This window comes from Parasteatoda tepidariorum, chromosome 10, assembly GCF_043381705.1.
Source record: "Parasteatoda tepidariorum isolate YZ-2023 chromosome 10, CAS_Ptep_4.0, whole genome shotgun sequence".
NCBI classification, from domain to species: domain Eukaryota; kingdom Metazoa; phylum Arthropoda; class Arachnida; order Araneae; family Theridiidae; genus Parasteatoda; species Parasteatoda tepidariorum.
Window position 1 is genome coordinate 33,208,192 of NC_092213.1, and position 16,169 is coordinate 33,224,360.

At 26.2% G+C, this 16,169-nt stretch overlaps 1 long non-coding RNA gene across 2 annotated transcripts in view; it reads left to right on the forward strand.

Annotated features, from left to right (window-relative positions):
• Window positions 1-3,403: 3,403 nt before the first annotated feature.
• LOC107437847 (uncharacterized) overlaps window positions 3,404-16,169 on the forward strand; it is a 336,010-nt gene continuing 323,244 nt past the window's right edge. Inside the window, exon 1 of one of the 2 annotated variants that reach the window (XR_011638002.1) lies at window positions 3,404-3,550. This is a non-coding gene — a long non-coding RNA (uncharacterized lncRNA). The remainder of the gene's footprint in view (window positions 3,551-16,169) is intronic. The other variant, XR_011638001.1, reaches the window with a different exon arrangement.

The following is a 16,169-nucleotide window of genomic DNA, read 5'->3' on the forward strand; positions in this document are numbered from 1 at the left end:
TTTTGAATAATTGAATTCTTTTTTATTTGTGGTGGTGTGTGCCTTTCAGCTTTGTGCATGATTTCTTGAGGCTGTTGATTAATACCGATATATTGATTATTTGCTTTCTTCTCCTTACGAAGAAAGCGCATTCAGTTAGCATAAAATAAAACTATATTATTTAACTCAACGCCAACTAAGCCTTCCTATCCTTATTTTATATGAAAGCGGATTTATTTTCAGTTAAACAGTAATTTCAGTTAATTTTAAGTTAATCCAAAATATATCAAAATGTTTTAGTTAAAGTATCCTAACCTGTTATTAACAACAATATATTTTTTAAAATCATGTATGGATATGAAATATTTCTCACAAAAAACAATATACAAAACAAAATATTTCCTCACGTTCAAAATATTTCCTTTGCCCTTAAAATAAAACATTTTTGACTTTCAAATATAACATTATTTATTGCAACTGCCAAATTTTCATCGCTCTGTTATCGAATTATTAAGCGACGAAAAATCTAGATTTTAGATTTTATTTCTGCCATTGCTAAATTTATAAAAACTTCCGAAACATGTAAGTTTTTAGTATTTTGTAACATCTCTTTTATCTTTTTTTTAGTGATAATTGATAAGTATATTATACTCTGTCTTTTCGTGAATATAATATTACTTTCAATTTATAAATTTTTAGCAATTTTGTAAAAAAAAATAATCATAAGTTTAATTTTTCTATTTTTTATTTAAAACAAAATCTGATTTTTTTCGTTTTCGACTAATGCTGACTGATCTGTGTAGGAGTCAGGCTTTGCATCAGAAATTTTCTGGGTTCGAATCCCGGACAGGGCAGGGATGTTCTTTCATTCTCTATACTATCTCTCTTTACTGTAGGAGCAATGTTGGTCCACCTAATATGGTGTCCTTGAAAGAGTGGCCAACAAATCTGCCCTTCAAATGCCTGTACTAACGAAATTTCCTTCCCCAGGTGGGCATTAAAAAAAAAAGTAAGTTTTCAACTAATATAGCGCCCTCCGATGGAAAATAAAAAAAAATTATGTCCTCGTCTAATTTGAGTGAGAAATTTAAATCATGAAATCTCAAGATTATAATTAACTTCAGTCTCATTTTTTTTCTTCTCTTTTTTATAGGGTAAGTCTAGGTTAGATGGCCATAGAGTAGTTGGCCAGTTCAAATCTCTCCGATATTTTTTAATATATTGTAGAAAATTCAGTTTAACTTGCTAATCAATTTGGTTTTTGGGAAAAAACATTGCTTTTTGTGTCAGCAAGAATAATGCAAAATTTTAATGTATATTTATTTAAGGGCCAAATATTTTTCTCAAAATTAAGTATTCTCTTGCCTTTTAATGCTTAGATTGTATTTTTTTTTCAATTATCCAGATCTGTAAAACAACGAGCTATAATTCGGTGGCTATCTCAGCATCATCTTTGGAGAGATGATCACTTTTTATTAACAAGTATTGACATCGAAAGAGTGTTGGATTCCTACAAAAAAATCAGCAACGATAAAGGATCTTAGAGTTCTTAAAAGAAAATTAAAAACTAAAACTGTCATATTTAAAAACGATGCCTGAATGAGACGTGTAAGATGCATGCGAAATATCCATGAAACATGAGCAAACTTTTAAAACGTTTGCCAAAATTGTGGTATAGGTTTTCGAAAGTGATTGATTAAATCGGCATATTAGATTTTGTTAATTAGATTCTTTTTAATTATTTTCCGAGATAAAATTCATTGATTACAGCTTATTGTAACTTTTTTAGGATTAACTGGGAGAAATTTTCCATATTTTAACTTCACTTTTCCTTAGATGGGCGTCTCACCTCGACATTATGGAGAGATGGCCTCATCTAAATTTAATTTCAAACAATTTTTTTTTTCTTATTTTGTTCTCGATATTTCGTTATTTTTTGCTTAAACCATACAGAATAAAAGCATGAGAACTTAAAGCATGAATAAACATTTCTTATATCTCTATTCGAAGTACGTTTATTTTGATGTGAAAAAAACTATGGTCATCTATCCTAGAGTTACTTTATTGTAATAAAAACGGACAAAAATTGTAAATGAATACACACGAAGGTACAGAAATATTGTTTTATATATATTCAGTTAAAACTATTAACCCTTTCTCCATTATATCCACATATTTTTCTAGTAAATTTTAGTGTTAGGTAAATTTTATATAACGTTAAGAAATTTTTAATAAATGTTAAGCAAATTTTAGTTAAATTTAGTAAATTTTAATAAGCATTTTCTTTTTAAAAGCTTTAATTCAATTTTTTAAAAATAATGCGCTTTTATTAATTAATTTATTTCTGTAAAATCTGCACGAACTTTTGAATAAGATAATAATTTGGTATGTTTTTGAGCAATAAAATTCACGAAATGTTCGTTTTAATCAAGAAATATACGAAACTTAATTTATAATAACTATAAAAGTTAATAGAAAAACATAAAATAAATGTTCATGTTATAGAAAATTTATATTTACGACTTTCGACTAGAATTTTTAAAGAAATTTATTAATAGAATATACAAATGTTATATAGAATTATTTTTTGTGCGTACATTTAAATGTATATTTTCGAATATGCTATGTATTAATTTAATTAGTAATAATATACTATATAATAATCTAATTTATTTTAAACTGAATGCTCTTCTAAATTTTTAATACAAAGCATGATTTTAACAAATATGTTATTAAGTTAATAAGATAAAAGTGGAAGAATTTTATTTTCGCCTTGTCAAAATAACTACGAAAACTATAAAGGTTTTATTGGATGCTTTAATTTCATTTATTAAAAAATAAAACTAGGAAGTGTTATTGAAGAGGTATAAAAAAATTTCTATTTTCAAAGAAAAACATGCACACCAATTGCTTCAATAAATTATTCACCCTAGCAAATTTAACGAGACGCAGGTGGTAGGCGAGAAGGAAAGGTATATTTTAATACCATGCATTCGTGAAAGAAGCGCCATCTTTTGCCATTTTTAGAAACTTTCAAAGTAAAAGTTAAGTAATATAATTGTTTTTCTTAATATGACAAAAATCCTAATCGAACTTTTCGTAAGATTTTCACAAGTGTTAGCCTATTTTAGCGTATTTTTAAGTTGCAGTCTCCTTTTTTCTTTTTTTTTTTCGATTTTGAAGTATACTTTTAAAAGTTAGTAAATTAAAATAATTAGAAGAAACAAATAAATTTTGATGTTTTTAATTTTTGACATCGAATGTATAATCATAAAATAAATTATTAAATAATAAATTTTTAGAAGTAAAAACAAGCGGTTTTAAAATATTTTTAAAAATAATATGCCATTTTTTCGTCATATTGATTTGTATTGATTTTTTTTTGCCTCCTCCGTTTTTATGCGCAGAATGTAAATTTTGAAGAATAGGCCTAGTAAAAAAATATTGTCGCATTCCAATGACAAAATGCTTACATTGTTTATAAACGCCTTCAAGTATCAAATAAGCTTTCTGTATGCCTACAAGCTGTTATTGTTTCAAAAACGACTTAAACTTCTACTCATCATGAGCGGTAAGTCTTCATTATCTTGAGATTCTCGTCTGCGCAAGCAAACGATTTCTTTTTAGAATTAATTGACGCTGAGAGGCAAATTTATGCGATTCGCTGGAATTTCGAAGATTTTAGTGTAGTATAATTTTTCTTTTGTAGGAAATAATTTTACACTCGCTTAGGTAAGACTTTGGAGGGAAGTGAAAGAGGGGGGATGAAAAAAAGGAAGCTTTCAGGAGTTGATTAGATGCCTAATGATGGCATCACATGCTAAGCGATTCTGTCGAATGAGGCTTAAAAAATTGCATTCTACGCAGATCTTGTGACGTAGCAGAAAAGAAGTGAAGTAATTGGGCTGACGTAGGAGAGAAAAAGAGAGACACTCGGCTTTCGCTTAACGAGGCTTGGCTCCATAATAATGAGAAACATATTTTTTTTTAAATTTTTATTATTATTTTGGTGATGCTCTAAGAAAATATTTTTTTCTCGTTACTTCACGTTCCACCAATCATTGCGACTTTATCGATTTCTACCTCCAGGTCATATTTGTCAATTTGTCAAGGCACATGTGAATTACATGCCATTATTTTATGTCTCTTTAATGCGTGTTTAAAAATGTCAATTTTAACATTTAAGAGATTCTTAAAGACAGTATACGGCAATGCATGATTAAATCATATGAATGTATAAATTTGATTAAATCAACAATAAAACAATTGCATTAATTAAAATTTCCCCAATTATGAAATCAACTTTTTTACCTAAATTACCTTTTTTTACCTAATACGTTTAAAAATTGTATTATAATTTTCTTTTCATCATTGTTTTTTTCGCGTTTTGTTCCCCCCCCCCCAAACATTTTAATTTGAACAGATTTAGAGAGCAGCCTTAATCATTCTTTTCCTTTTCTTTCTTTTTCTTCTTCTTCCTTTTTCTTTCCTTCTTTCTTTTTATTTACTTTTACTGAAGAGAAATATAGATTTATTCTTTATACTATTTAATATAAATTATATTACTGCATAAAGATTTTAAAATAAAATTCACATCTAAAATGCATTTAAAAATAAATTTCGATCTATAAATATGGTTTTAGCTGCATCAGCGGCTTATTCACATAAAAACTATTAGTTTTCATGTAAACTACTAGTTTTAGTGAAGCTACTACGTACTAGTTTTCATGTAAATTACTAGTTTTAGTGAAACTACTACTAGTTTTAGTAAAACTAATAGGTGCACATTTTTAAGAGTTTGTTCTTATGTAATTGTAACACCTATCGGAGTATAATACAGAAGTTGATTTGGAGCCAAGAGAGTCAAATTCAAGAAGTTAAATTTATATTTGAATAATTGCAGCATTGATATTAGCCAAAGAAGAATATTAGTTCTACTCTAAAAAAAAAGTAGTATATTTTTTAACATTGCATCTAAATAAAACTATTTTCATAATATTGATGTTATAAGTACATCAAGAGCAGGAGTAATATGTAATCTAATATATCTTTATAAACTACATCGTTATCAAGAATATATCTGTGGAGGAAATAATTAAAAATAATACCGTAATGTTAAAAGCATTCGTAGACTAACTTGTAACCAAAGAATTCGTTTTAATTTAGCATTTTCTCAAGGAAGCATCTGATTAACACTGATGATAATTATAGAAATGGTAATATAATGGAAATATGTCTCCGAGACTATTTTTTAAGACTATTTTTTTTATTTCTTTTAATAAACATAAAAGAAATATCTATAATTGTAACTTCTTTTCAATGAGATTTACAACATTAAGTGATAAATTGTATAAAATTAGTGTTTCAAATTGAAATTATTAGAAAATTTTGAATTGCTAATTTTTCTTCTTATTTTTCCACAGATTTTTCTTTTAATGTGTTTGTCTTAAAGTTTCTATTTACAGCACAATTTTCTTCCGAATAACACATAGGTTGGGGTTAGTTAAACAGGAAAAAACACATTTTGAATAGGGAAAAATTTGTAATGCCCTAAAGAGTAATACTTCAAAATATTTTGACAATCAAAAATTTTGATGATAATTTGAGTCAGAATGATTCAATACTTTTAAAATCCAGAATCTTTCTGACGCTACTTATCACTGAATTATTTTCAAATTATTCTCAATTCCCTATAAGTATAATTCAGGTTGATGTGCATTACAATTATGATTGCACGTCAATGTTTATACTTTGTGTATTTCGTTTCACACACATTTTTAGAATGTTTTTTCTCAGACTTAACAGCCATGTGTTAAATAATACACATCTGGGAACAAAAACTAATATCGATTTCCAAAGCTATACTAAAGTCATAAAGGGAAATCTCACATAGTTCTAATATTTAATTTAAATATTAAATATACATATATTTAATCTTTTTGGAAGTCATTTAGTCATTTCTTTCCTACATTGGTGGCAAATTAACACTGCCTAATGATTGAATAAAATCCTTTTTGAATTTAATTCCCTTTTTTTTCAAAATTGATTAATTTTGGCAAATTACCTGCCCTATTCTCCGATAAAGGAAATTAGGTACCACATGTAAGTATTACTTTCCCCTCCCCTCAGCTGAAAAAGCAAATTGCAACTCCTTATTGTTATGTAAGAGTTTTTTAATATAATATTTTTCTAAATAATTATCTTAGAAATTTGCAAAGCAATTTAATGTCTCTCTTAAACTTTGCTTATTTTCCTCTCCTGTTTGCTAAATTAAGCAAATCAGGTGCTTAATTAGGTGCTTTCGTAATGTTCAAACAACCGCTTAATAAAGTTTTATGAAAAAATAATTGAAGTTTGTATTAAAAGTAATTTAGAATAATTTGAACATTTTTTTCAAAATTTTATCATAAGTTTTTATAAAAGGTTATTATTAGTTTTTATAAAATTTTATTATTATTTATTAAAACTAATAATGGAGATTTATTATATTGCAAAGCTCTTAATTGAATCTAAATTATTTTTTTTTAAATGAATGTAAATTAAGAAAATTCTATTTTCTTAAAATAAACTATATTTGCGCTTCAAAAGTATTATTTTAACACTCTAATATTAAGAAACTACAAGTAATCAAATATTAGATGATTAGTTTAGCAGGTTTTATAGTTATTAGATGAGTAATTATATTAATTTCTTATGTTTTAGTAAAGGTTTCTACAAAAGGTCTGGGATAGTTTTCTAAACTGCATTATCTATAACTAGAATAAACTCAAAACATATTTACTAAAGTTTTTTTAATTTTTTTTAAATCAAAAATCGAAAATAAAGAAAATTGAAATAAAAAAGAATTGAAGGCTTACTTTGAGAAAAACATCTCTGATAACAACTTGGGTAAAATTGGACTGTATGCACTGTATGGTAGTGATATTTCTGATTAAAAAAAACTGTAATTCTGGTTAATAAAATCAAAATATACGGAATTTAAACCATTCTTTTGGTTATGATTCAACGGAAATTCTGGTTTTAAAAATTATAGTTCTAATCACCACATATTTAGTAAGAATAAAAACTGAAAAGAAAACTTAACCGAATAAGTGATTTTTATGCCAGGTTTTAAGGTATACATAAATTTTTTACTCAGTGTATGTTTATAATGCGTCTTTCACAGCTCATAATTATGTTCAGAAAAAATACCATTTTTAGCTAATAATATTATTTCTCATAAATGCCCAGCACAGTTGAAATTTTTGTATAATTTTAAGTAGTATAATAGGTTTAAATTCACTGCAACCTTGATATAATATTAAATCAAAGCTTATTATCTCATTTCGTAAACTTAACTGCACGATATTATGATTAAAATTCAACCTAAATATTACTTCATTTAACACCCTTGCAGTAAATTTTCCGGTATTACAGTTCAAGATACTGATATTATGGATCAACTTTGAGCCGAATTTTTTTCAGGGTGCGCGATGAGTATCAGAGATTTAATCTCGAAAGTGGTAACATTTTGAAGTTAAAGGCATTTTTATTAATTTAAGAAAATCTTAAGTTCTCTATTAATCTTAAGTATCTATTGTTTTAAAATTTTATTCCTGCATTTTTGAAAAATGTTAAAATAAAATGTGTAATATTAGTTCTAAAAAGCTGCTAAGTTATATACACTTTTGTGCACATGTTTAATTCATGATAAATATTAACTGAAAGTAATAATTGATTTAGTATTAACTTAATCCATTGTATTAAAATTTTAACCCTACATTTTTTTAAATATGTTAAAATGAAATGAGTAGTACTAGTAATAATAATTTGGCAGCGATTAACAATATTTTTTTTACTCAAGTTTTAAAATATCCTTAAAAATAGAATGATTCATTACAGTGATTATTACTGCTTTTAATAACTTAATGGTTAATAATTTTCCTAGAAGTGTAGAAGTTAAAGATAGTGCATGTGATTATAAATATTGGTATTAATAATTTTTAACATATTTCTTATTTAGTGATTAATAAATATTGAATATTATTAACATGCTGAAATTATCCTTAATAAGTTTTTTCGTAATTCATTGAATATTTTTATTTTTAAAAATCAGGGATAAATAATATTCACAATAGTGCTTCCATTCAAATAATTATTACAATTTAGTAGTTTATTAACAACTTTCTTAACTGAAAGGAACTTTAATTAGAGCTTTAGCAATATTGCAAACATTTAAAGAATTATACAATTTTCTAAAGGGCTCAAAATACTACACAGAAAAAAAAATTATGGTCAAAACTACCAGAATATCGTAAAATCTATGATCATATTATTATAAATCTATGATCATATTATTAATAAATGCGTGGTAATAAGGAGTATAATTTTGAATATCGAAATTATCAGTAAACGTTTACCATATGAGTGAAAGATTACTGAATGAATGTTTTAAGCTGCGTTTTGTTTATTTTAGTTTAAAGAATTAAATTAATTTCGTTTATTAAAATCACTATCTCTTACTATGTTTGCATTAATTTGTTGGCTTAATAAATCTGCATAACACAAAGCTACATAAATTAAAGGAACTATTGAGACTATTATTGCTATTAAAAGATTGGTACCACAATGAGAAAAAAAGAATGGTCAAAGTTTTTGAAACATGGTAAAATGTACCGTTTGTTTGGTTCTATTTGAGCACCAAAAAACTCGGTAATTTTTGACGAAGCGCTTTGGCAATGGTTTTAGTAAAACTAACAATAAAATATGGTTTTATAATAAGTAATAAAATAAGATAATTTTATCATGATACCTTAGAGTGTGGCTTAAAAATCCCCTATTTGATTAAAGTTGAGTTTCAGTTTTGTATTTCTTTATAAATGTGAGGTAATAAAAGTATAATTTTAAAAACCGGAATTATCCGGGATCGTTATGAGAGAAAAATTACCGAATCAATTTTTTAAATACCGTACATTTTGGTCTAAAGAATTAAATTAATTTCATCTATTAAAATCACTATCTCTTACTAAATTTCCACTAATTTGTTGGTTTAATAAATATGCGTAACACAAAACTAAACAGATTAAAGGAACTGTTGAGACGAATATAGGAATTGCTATTTTCGAGATTGGTACTACACTGAGAAAAAAAGAATGGTCAACGTGGTAAAATTTACCGTTTGCTTGGCTCTATGGGAAGAATAAAAAGCTCGGTAATTTTTGTTTAAGCTCATTGGTGATGATTTTGGAAAAATATGTGATAAAATTTGGTAAATGTTGTAAAATTAGGTAAAATTTGATCATTTTATTATGGTTTCGTAAACCATGGTACATATGAGAGGTTTAATTACAGTATATTTCGGTTTCATTAACTGGAACTGTGGGTTTTTATCTAATATTTTTTCCCGCATGGTTTAATTACTGTATATTTTACTATAAAAAAACTAGAAGTATGCGTTTTTTTACCATAAATGCCATTGCATACAGTACGGTCATTTTACCAGAATGTATTTCTCCGTGTTATCCGTAAAGCATTATACAGATAAATAGTTCATAAAAGAAAATAACTGTTATTTTGCTCTGTTGCTTTTGGTCATCTATGATTAAATTTAATAAGTTGATATGAATTAAAATAGTGTTGCATAAATCAAACTGGTTTATTAGTTTATTTAATTCATTTAGATCATTTAATTGGTTTAGTTTATTTAGTTTATTTAATTGGCTATTTATTTTGGCTATTATATTAGATTATTTAATTGGCTATTCCTAGTGTTTGAATTTTACATTTTAGGTTCGGAAAATGTCTTCCTGTAAAAGAAAGTAAATTAAATCGAATTTTCAAGATATAAGAAGGGAGTAAAAATAAACGTAAACCCAGTATGTATTTTTATGTCATATCCTAATGACTAGAAATTCTTAGGGAAAAATGTTATTATATTCTAAAAATAATGGTGTTTCAAAACAAATTGCTCTGTCATATTTTTGTTTCAAAATAAATTAGAGGAACTAAAAGCGCAAGCAATTTAATCATGCATTTTAAAGAACATTTCTTAAAAACTCGATTATTTAGCGAGTAAGTGATTGCAGTGTGGTAAATTTTGAAAAGGTAATTTGTTTTCGAGGGTGGGGAGGTAATAAGAATCTACTCGAGTAGATACTTGTGTTTCCTTCGCTTCCTCCTCTTTGTTTAGTTCTTAAAGACTACAAAAATTATGTTTGAGCAGAAGTTAAAAATAATCATTATAAACCTTCAGCTAATTGCTTTTTTTTGTATATTGAAAAATGTTGGGAAATATAGATCTTGCATTTTCCAGAAGAAAAATAATAAAATTATGTTTTAAATTTCAGGCAATTTAAAAATTTTTGCTTCAAAATAGTTTGCAATTTTGAAGTGTTATTGCATGGTTTAGTTGATTGTAGGAATAGTGCACGGAGAAAAGAATTAAAATTACCTTACTACTGTATGGTAATGACGTAATGACATTTTCGGTTGGAAAAAAGCCATAATTCTGGTTAATATTGCTTTAAAATAAACAATAGACCACGACTGTGAAACAAGGAATAAAAAGAGGAGTTGAACAAGGTTATAAGGAATTCATGATTTTGGTTAATAAAACCGAAGTATACGGTTTTTAAACCATTCATTTGGTAATTTTAACGTTCATATGGTAACTGTTTACCGGACATTCTGGTTTTCAAAATTTCTTTAGTTTATTATTATATTATTAACTATTATTCAGATATTAACTATTATTTAGATATTAACTATTATTTAGTTATTAACTATTATGTAGTTATTAACTATTTTCAACAGCTCTTATAACCACATATTTAGTAGAACTGAAAATGCTTAACAGAAAAGTTAATTTAACTGAATAAAGGATTTTACGCCATACTCTAAGGTATCATGAAAAAATTCCCCAATTATACCAAATTGATCAAAATTTATTATGCATTATAAAACCATATTTCATTGTTAGTTTTACCAAAGTCCCTTCCACAACACTTCGGTAAAAATTACTGAGAGTTTGGTGCTCACATAGGTTAGAAATACGGTAAATTTGATATTATTCTGGTAGTTTTTACCATACTTTTTTTTCCTCATTGTGTTGACAATATTTCTTGCGTTATATATTTAAGTTGGTAAGTGCAAACGTGTGACTACTTTTAATTGTTAATATGAAATACAACATCTAATATGCACAAATTTAATTAAAAAATTAATGTTTAATGTAATTAATGTATTAAAGTTTATTAATCATAAATTTATTCAATATTTTCGAACTATATTTGAGCTTATTTAAATGAGATTTAGTCAGCGTCTTAGTAAAATAACAAGATTTAGTATGATTTATATTAATACATATTTCTAAATTCTGCACTTTTTCTTTTCTAAAATCAATTTAATAAGTTAGTTTTTACTGAAAAAACAAACATCTTTTGATTTCGGGTAAGCACTAATACTGTATTTGCATGAACATTTTTTTATTTAGAATAGTTGAATATGTTAATTCGCTTTTTAATTAAAGTTACGGTTTGCAATTCTTACACAAGGAAAATAATAAATTATCCGGCATGGCTCTTCCATGCTTTTTCTTAACAGGAAAGATGGTTGACAACCCTATCATAATTAACAAAAGTTGATGCTGTCTAAAATTTGCTAAAAGTGGATGTTTACTAAATCAAAATTATAATAGGAAATGAAAAAGCTACACATATTTATTAACATTTAATAAACCCGTTATTAGATGAATAAAAAATTAAAATCACAAATTATTTTTTCTTTTAAAAAAAGCAGGAATGATAAACTAATGATTAATTGGAATGAAAATATGCTCTCGATAGTTATTAATCCTTTAATAAAATTCTTACTAAAATCAACGAAACGTAGAAGTGAAAAATTTTATTTATCGAAAGAGACCTTTATTAATTATAGCTTAAGAAACCAATTTTAGTTAGAAAATAAAGCTTAGTTTTTGCATAATGGTTGTAATTCATGCAATATTCACCAAGTTTTCATGATAATAATAAAAATTTGAAATTGCATTTTTACTAATCATAATTAAAAATGTAATTGCAATCAGATATCACAACATGCAATTAAAAATGTTATGGTTTTAATTCATACGCTATTCATTATGTTAGTGTTAAATTGGAATTGCGTGTTTATTAATCACAATGTAAAAGATTAATTACAATTAGAAATGAATTTATGAATAACGTTTTACATTAATAAGTTACGTTTACATTAATAAGCGTTTTAATTTTTACATTAAGCGTTTAATATTTACATTAATAAGCGTTTTACATTAATAACGTTTTACATTAAGATAATGCAGAATGCATATCATGTTTAAAAATAATTTTATAGTTGTAATTCAGATAATATTTTTAAATCAATACAAATCTAAATTACATATTTATTAACCCTTATGTAAAGGACAAATAGTTAAATGGACAAATCATAGTTTAAAGGACAAATAGTTAGTTAGAAATTAATCTATGAATAACTCTTACATTATAAGCATAATTCTTTATTTAAATGGCATTATTGTTAGTGATATGATATTCATCAAGTGATTATTAAATCAATAAAAAGTTTGAAATGCATATTTATTAAACCTGATTTAAAATATTGATTAAAAGTAGGAATTAAGTTATGAATAAATTCTAACTATTCAGCATAATACGCATATTATGTAAAAATGTTATTTTGCAATCGATAGGAAATTCAAATTTGCTCATTACTTTCAATGAAATAGGAATTTTACTTCGGAGAAAAGTAGGTAAGAAATAAATTTCTTGGTAATGCTCGTTGAAGCACCAGAAGGTGCATATGATTTAAATTTTTTCAAAAGAAATACAATACATATCTTTCCTTAGAAATAATTGTATGGTTTTAAATCTTACAATATTTTTCAAATGGAAATTAAGCTATGAATAACACTTATTATAAGAAATTAAGCTATGAACAAGTCTTGAATAAGCATAATTCTTTATTTTAAATGCTAGGGTTAAAAATGGTATGATATTCATCAAGAGATTCTTAAATCAACAAAAAGTATAAAATGGATATTTATTAATTCTAATTTAAAATATAAACTAAAATTAGATATTAAGTACTGAATAACTCTTTATTAATAAGTATAATACACATAGTATTTAAAAATGATGTTGCGTATTAAATCGATTGAGAATTTAAATTTGCTTAGTCCTTTCAATAAAAGGGGATTTTACTTTGCAGAAAAACAGATAACAAATAAATGGTTACGGTGGTTCAAACTCTCGTAAACGTGCGTGATGTAATTGGTCATATAATAAGCATAATAAGCATATGTAATAAGCATATCTTATTTAAAAATAATTTTATTATTCTAAAATTGATGCAATATTTTCACGTTAATGTTAAATCAATAAAAAGCTGAAACTACATATTTACTAATCCTAATTTAAAAGATAAGTAATTATGAGAAATTAATCTATGAATGGTTCTTACATAATAAACATAATTGTTTATTTAAATGCTAGGGTTGTCATTAAAATAATAAAATTAAGGCAACTTCGCAATCAGAAATTTTTCGTAATATAGCATTTTTTTTATACACTGTATGGTGAATTTATTATATTTTGCAAAACAATAGAACGTAAATGTTACCTCTTAAGCTCAAAATAGCTCATTAGTATGCATATTTCCTATCTAATCTGCAGATTAAATAATTAGCTCCATTAAGATGCGGAATCAAGTTTTTCCAACTTTTACCTAGATATAGATGCTCATTAACAGCTGTCGTATAATTTAAGTTACAAAGTTTAAGCATAATTCGAATTCAGCAAAGATTAAGCATTGTTTTTCTCATTCTATCAACTAATTTGTTGATTGTTTTGACATGATTCATAAGTGATTATTAAATCATCAAGGGATCAAAAGAAATCAATCAACATGTGATTATTAAATCAATCAAAAAGTGATTGTTAAATCAAGTCTATCATTTATCGAACGATTATTAAATCCATCATTCATCTCGTGATTATTAAATCAATCTTTCATCTCGTGATTATTAAATCAATACAATAAAAATGCACAGTTACTAATACTAATTTGAAAGATAAATTAAAATTAGAAATTAATTCATGAATAAGTCTTAACTATTAAAAAGTAGTATTTAAAAATAACATTTTTAAATGCTATTTGTAAAATACATATAGCATTTAAAAATTAAATCGATAAGAAAGTTGAATTTGCACATTACTTTCAATAAAAAGGGGGATTCTACTTTGGAGAAAAGTAGATACGAAATAAATTTCTTGGTTGTGGTGGTACAAGACGCGCGTGCCAAAGTTGTTCTACTTTCTCCTTTTCCCTCTTTCTCCACGTGTTTCCTGAGGTTATTGACCATAAACTTGGAAAAAAATTGAGAAGAGGAGATCTTTCAAACATCTGTAGAATCACTACTCTCACTTTCACCACAAAGGAAAAACGAGGTCACGGTAACGGATAGAAAAAAAATAGACCGGATTGCTCTATATTGGACATTTTTCTATGGTTTTTTTTATCCCCTCCGTTTAAAAAAAATCGGAGTTTAACTGTTGCGGGAGAGTTATTTTTTCACATTTGCTTCACAGCTTAAGTTGCATTTACAAATACACCGTAAAAAAATTTCTGTTAAAAAATACAATAATTCTATAGCTAAGGAAAATGTTTGCTTTCTATAACAACAGAAATTTACTGTTAAACTTCGTCGTGATCTTACTTGATTAAAAGTTTCATGTGTATGTATAAAATAACAGTCGACATATTTCAAGCGCTCAAAAACCGACACCCATTTTTAAGACTTGGCAGATTGTTATTTCCGATTTGTATATTTTTGAATCGAATGAAGTTCTCAATCAAATAATATCTTACCGCTTCAGTTTCTTGGGATTATTTATTTAGTACATCGTAATATGTCATAAGAGGCATTTTTTCTGCTAACAAATTAAATATGTAACCATTGATACAAATTGTATCAGTTGAATACAGTTTTTTTTTCAGTTTTTATTATGAAAACTTTGGTATAAAAGTGGCAACAAATGATTTGATACATTGAAACAGATGCCTATAGGGTGGACAAGGAATCAGCCTCATATCAGGAAGGTCCCGGATTCGGATCCCGCTTTGGTTCGTCTGAGCTTAACGTCGGAAAAAAAATTCGATGACGATTCTTTCAAACGCTATGGTTTTCGATGTTTAAAAAATTGCACAGCATCACACAAAAAATTGAATAACTACAAAGCTTATTTCAAATTTTAAAAATCTAGTTCAGTACTCAAACCAGAGGGTATACAGTTACCTTTACGCCGAATTTCTCTTCTGCACTCTGACCAACAGAAAATGTCTGGTGCTTACAGATATTCTCTGTGATGTTTTATTACAGGAAATTTCGGTCAATCTGTATTTTCCCCTGCATGCGGATAATTTCCAGCAATTTTGTTGCCAGAAATTTTCGGTAATATAGCATTTATTTTACAGTGCATGATGGATTAATATGGATTAATTATATTTCTAAAAACAATGAAATCCGCTCTTATTTTTCTTATCTTAATCTAACACATTGATTGCTTTTATTTGATTCGTCAGTTATTGTAAAATAAATAAATGACATCACGTTAATTTTTTTAATTGCAATTGTGTTCTATACGTACGATTTGGTTTTAAAAATGTTTCTTGATTGTTTCTGACAATTTTTTAGCTGATTGTTCACGGAGAAAAAAAAATCTGCTAAAACTACAGTATTGTATGGTAATGACTTGTTAATGAAACCAAAATATACCATATTTAAACCAGTCATTTAGTAATTTCTCCATTCATATGGTTCTGGAATTCTGGTTTTTCAAGATTATAGTTCTTATTACCTTATATTTCGTAAAAATCTCAAAACTGAAAAGCAAATTTTACCGAATAAGGGATTTTTGCACCATGTTTGAATGCATTATCATAAAAGTACCAATCTTTATCACCTATTATAAAACCATATTTTATTGTTAATTATGCCAAAATTATTACCATGGCGCTTAGGTAAAAACTACCGATCCTTTTTGGGTTTTCTGTGGAGCCAAAACACGATAAATCCGACCATATTCTGGTTATTTTCACCATACTTTTTTTCTCTATTTGATTTTAATAATTTCTTTTTTTAAAAAGCGAAAAAGAAATAAGTTACATTTTAATTTAAA